This window comes from Morone saxatilis, unplaced genomic scaffold (assembly GCF_004916995.1).
Source record: "Morone saxatilis isolate NCDOM2014 unplaced genomic scaffold, NCSU_SB_2.0 Contig12, whole genome shotgun sequence".
In the NCBI taxonomy this organism is placed as follows: Eukaryota; Metazoa; Chordata; class Actinopteri; family Moronidae; genus Morone; species Morone saxatilis.
The window spans coordinates 19765164-19770572 of NW_023339674.1; the positions used below are offsets into that span (position 1 = coordinate 19765164).

At 45.2% G+C, this 5409-nt stretch overlaps 1 protein-coding gene across 4 annotated transcripts in view; it reads left to right on the forward strand.

The window, feature by feature from the left end:
- Window positions 1-5409, forward strand: part of ralgps2 (Ral GEF with PH domain and SH3 binding motif 2) — a gene marked incomplete at its 3' end in the record, with an annotated part of 64438 nt that overhangs the window by 778 nt on the left and 58251 nt on the right. Inside the window, 1 exon segment of one of the 4 annotated variants that reach the window (XM_035653166.1) lies at window positions 324-424. 4 annotated transcript variants of the gene reach the window in all.

Genomic DNA, 5409 nt, shown 5'->3' on the forward strand with positions numbered 1-5409 from the left:
ACACACACACACAGAGAGAGAGTCGTCGAGGTAGCTAGCTAACGTAACGTGAATCCACGGAGCGGTTTGGATGTGTTTCTTTTTATCTGCAGGATGCTCCGTTATCAAAGTACAGCGGCCTCCGTAAAGAGTGGGGGGCTGTGAGGTGTGTGTGGGGGGAGGAGAGAGAGACTTGGTCCCTGTTTTTGTAACGCAGTCTATCTGTAGCGGTGTGCAGAGGTTTATTTGAGCCATTATTGTATGTTCTCCTCCACCCACGTGAAGACCCGGTCGCCCCGCCGCACACAGCCGCACCGAGGACTTTAATGTAACGCTGACAATAAATCATGCGCTCCCTCTCCAGAGCTAAGTTAGCCACCGAGTCAAGCTAGCGGGAATTGCAACATGCTAATGTGGAAACCTGAGAGAAAGCAGCGAGGAGTCAGTGAGTTAGCAATTTGTGATTCATCCCGTGCAGCTTTACTTTTGTTTACTTCAGTCGCCACACAGTTCGTGTTGTTTAAGGCACACGGGGGGCTTTATGTCGACCCGTTTGTGCTGTTAGCCCCCTGCAGGCGCTCTGCTCCGGGTAGCTCATTGGCGGTGAACCCCTGCACAGTTGCCCTCCGGGGAGTGCTTTGGGTGTGGCGTGGGTTCACCCACGTACAATAATGTGTACTACCGTAGCCTATATTGTCTTAGCCGTAGCATATTTTGGGGTTGTAAAATGGGCAGAAAAGACAAGTGGAGAGGGTGTTTTTGAGTCCGAGGAAGGGGTGAGCAACGGCTCTCGACCCCGATGCCCTGAAATTATTCAAATGAGGCAAAGTTTGAGAGCATGAGGGTCCTCCCATGTTCAGCTGCTAGGTGTTAGTGGAGTAAGTCACTCACAACAACACTCACATTCAGCAAGCTGTTCTACATTATAACTGTCTACATCCATCCACATAATGTAATCTAATTTGCCAATCAATAATATCATTTTAAATGAGTGATAGTCTTCAATTAGATATTTATTTCTTGTAACCTCATGCCAGGCACGCTGTATAATTCCAAAAAGCATACAGGCCAGACATTTCTCATTATTCGGGCAGTGTCTGCAGGTATGTTGACCTTTTCATGTCAGATGAATCTGTGACAATGTTGGTCTGATAAGAGTGGTCGGTGCAACAATCTGCATTGCTCAAACTTTTGGGAGCCGTCCCACCACACTTCACTTTATCTGTCGTTGTTCCCTTAATTTGTGAGGTCAGGAATATGCACAAATAAGTACATGCGCTGGAGGCCCGCACACTTGCGAGGGACAGCTCTATTAGCTGTCAAGCAGAACTCATTATAATCTGAATTCACGTCCTTTTTCACTATTAGGCTGCCTTTTTTTTCTCCTAACAAAGCCTCCCCCTTTTAGACCTCCTATCTAACACACTCTTTGTCAGTCTCCTGTGTGACGTTGCTGTTGCGCGCACCCCATCTTAAAGGGCTCCAAGGAATGTTCCATATCGATATTTAGTATGGCTGTGTGGAGCTGCTGTTCTCCACACTTAACATATGACCCAGAGGTCGCTGGTTCAGACTCATGACTGGCGTGCCGTGGTGTCGTGTCAGGCAGTGAAGGCTGCTCGTTGGGCTCCAGTGTTCTCCAACAGTACAAAGATGCAGGATGTGTATTCATTAGGTAGTGTCGAGGATCGCTGTGGTACTAGTTCTGAGGGCATTGGTTAATTGAGAGGTTTAATAATAGTACAGTTCATTTTAATTTAAGCCCAAAAGTTGAGATGAAACAATTATTTCCAAATGCGGGAGGTCTTCACTTTTTCTGATTCAGGCTAACCCCAGGAGAGTGCTGTGGTAGTTGTTATAGTGTACCAGTGAAAGTTTGACCTGCAGGACATGGTCAGTGGGTGTGAGAGAGAGGGCACATCTGAAGCGTTTACTGAAGCGTTTACCGAAGCAGTCTTAGTACTAGGGCTTAGGTCTTAATCCAATACAGTATGGTTGATTCAGTATTCTATCCAGCGTGGAGATTTGCACTGTTGTTCCAAAGCAACACAAGTCCCATCTGTACTTCTATTTACAAATGTTGCAACGACTTCTCATTGTCTGTTTTTGGATTCATCCTGTTCTTCCTCAGAGCGTCACGTTGCATATCTGTTGCTTGCCAACAGTAACAGTGTGAGTGCCCGGAGGATATGCTAAAGCACACTCGGTCGGGAGGCCGTTCTTCTTTTCAGTCACACCACTTTCTGTACAACACATAATTATCTACGGCTGAATGTTTTGTCGTTGCGAGCGTGTAAGCCAACAGCTGAAAAGGCGGTGATGGCGCAATCAGAGGGAGAAACTCGCTCAGAGGATATACCCTTTGGGATGCAGTTCCACTTTTCTATTCCTGAATCACCACATGTGCTTGGATAAGACTCCCCTCGTCGACCATTTGAGCACCAGCTACTTTTTAGACGCCGTCCCTTGGCGGCTCTACATACCACCTCCACCTTCTGGGCTAAGCTAATCCCAGAGATGCCTCGTGTACGTGGGCCCATCTGTTCAGCACTGTGGTGTAGCTGCTCTGTCCAAGGCCTGCAAATGTGATTAGTTAGAGATTACATCTGTGTGTGTGTGTGTGAAATGAAACTCCCCTTTCCGAATCAGAGCTGTGTGTTTACAAGAGAAAGGGATAAAACACTGAAGCACGTTTGCGTCATCAAGTTCAATCCCTGGTCTTTCTCAGGTTATATTTCTCCGCTCTGCATTGCGTCATGTTCACTACACACAGTTTATGTGAAATGTTCCTGCGCGAGCAAATGTGTAACGTGCGTTCGACTTCCTCTCTGAGCGAATCATTTTGGAGCCTCCTATTGAGTGCTATACATATTCTAGAGGCGTTTAGGTCCGCATCAAGCCTTTTCTCTGTGTGACCTCCAACCAGCGCTGTTGCTCAGTTGCCAGGGTAACTTTATGCGTGTGTCTGGCACATCCATTCAGCACAGATGGAACTGCGAAGTCACATGTCGTCACACTCTTCCTCTGATGCCTCCCCAGCCTTGGCTCTGTCACCACCAGTACAAATACAGAGCGAGTTATCTGTGCTCATTTTGTGCTCCGGTTTTCATGTCAACTCCACACACTCCTCCAACTTCTCTGTTACTACAGCGAGTAGTATAAAAGATATCTGCGCTTGACAAGCTGCTTTGGAACACTGATCATAACATTGTGTGCGATTGTGTGTTTGATAAAGACTTCTTCTATATGAGGTGTTCCTAATGTCGCTGGCAGTCGGGTGAAGTGGGTGTTGCAGATGTGAGCTTGGCTAACACCTGACTAGCTGACTGCGTGCGTGACTGCGTGCGAATGTGTGAGGAGGAGATAAAAGACGAGGATAACGCACGTCCTAGCTTTCACTCAGACATATCAGAGGCAGGCACTGTGTTTCACTGCGTAGGTTGAGCTATGGGCCTTTTTTTGTTGTACACAGAACAACATTTTGAGGAAGTTGTGCAAAACTACCACTTCGTGTTGTTATGAGTGTATTCACCATGCGGTTCCTGCTGTGTCATAATCCCAGCTCTTGTTTAGAAGAAGTAGAGGCCACCGAGAGCAGTTGGGACACTGACAGGAGACCGTACACACACATGTGACTGATGGCTGACTCTCTCTCACACACACACAGACCAAACACACCCTGCTAAACGCATGCCACAATAGGCCGAGCGGCGGCAGGAGGCCTGGAGCTCTGAGAACATTTTAGCCTGAATTTAACCGCTGATGGGAAAGGCTCACACATGAAGGGCTGCGTAACCAAACCCCTCTCTCCTCTCTGCTTCCGAGCTCCTCCTTTGTGTTAGTTTGCTCTGGTCCTTTTTCCCTGTGCTTTCTTGTGAGTGGGATTTGATGCTATTTTAAGTCCTGTGTTGTCCGCCTAAGATTTGTTCTGTCAAATTATTAGGCAGTATCCCTCACAATGTGTTGACATATTCTATATTTACAAATAATCTTATCCTACCCACTTTTCGTTATTCGGATAGACGCAACAAAAAGCAACAACGTCACTCACAACTCCATTTGTGAGTTTTAAACAGCAAAACTTGAGATGTTATACTGTCTCCTTATTGGTTTTTCCGAAACCTTTTGCTGTTAGCATTTAATAAATTTTATATATATATATATATATATATATATCTAAATAATTTAATCAATAGCATAAACCTAACGACTAGTCGTCTATTGGCTTTTACTAATGACTACTAGTTGACTTCCAAACTCTTTAGTTGGGGGCAGCCCTAGTATTTTATTCTGAAAAACTATAAGTTAAATCAGGAAAAATCTGAAAACAAAACTTTTGGTACACAAGTTTTTGATGCCCTGTGCGAGGGACACAAATTGGTTAATTATATAATAATTAGGTTTAATACCAAGCCCTACTTGATCACAAACGGCTCGTCACACCCAGCCTGTGAGTGTTGGTATGGGGTTGGTGCGTCCGGTTGTAGGTGTGTGGGGTCAAAGGTTAGTTCAGGGACAGGGCTATAGTAAAAGGGCCCAGCCTTGAAGGCATGCAGAATGTCAGCTATGGGGCTCTTTCCACCTGACACTGTGAGGCTGTCTTTTGCCTCCTGTTTCATGTGGCCTTTTAAAACATTCTCACCAGAGGAAGTTTCATTTGAACGTGCAGCACAAAGCAAGGAAGCAAGGCCCTCCTTAAAGGAATATGGTAAGAGATTTTTATGAAATGTTATGATTTGCAAATTAGAATACATTATAGTAATAGAAGTGTTAAAATCCTTAACCTGGATTTAAGTGTTAAGGTTGAGAAAGAATGCTCGTGGGCTTTAGATGGGGAAGAAAGCACTGGTTTACCCTTGTGGATATAAACACTACGTGTACCAAGGAAGTAACTAGCAACCCAAGTGTTAACCATTAATTACTATGGCACCCAGCTGTAGTCTAATTTCCCCCGCCATAGTTTCATAACAAACCAAAAATACATTTCTCTCTAACATTGTGTGTTTTGCACCGTTGTTTCAGCATCTCTCACTCACATTGCGCTCTCCCCTGGCTGTGCCCTTCCTGTACAGTCTACTGACAGTCGTACTGATCTGGTGCGGACCAGGTAATGCAAGAATGAACCGCAGTAAACACATCAGCTGTTGCCGCTATCATTTGTTGCGTTGGTTTCGATCGCTAGGATAGGCTCCGTCGTTAACCATGAGCATCCTTCACACATGGCTCAAGGGGCAGGCCGGTGTATGACACACACCAGAGTAGATGTGTAGGCGTGTGTGGTTGTGTGGACAAGAGTAGGGCTGGGTATTGTTAAGAACCTCACGATTCGATTCGATTTCGATTCAATATTGATTTTAAATGCTTCGATATCGATTCAGTAATAAGTAGAATTACACAAATAATTCATTAGAGTACCTGTTGATAATTTTA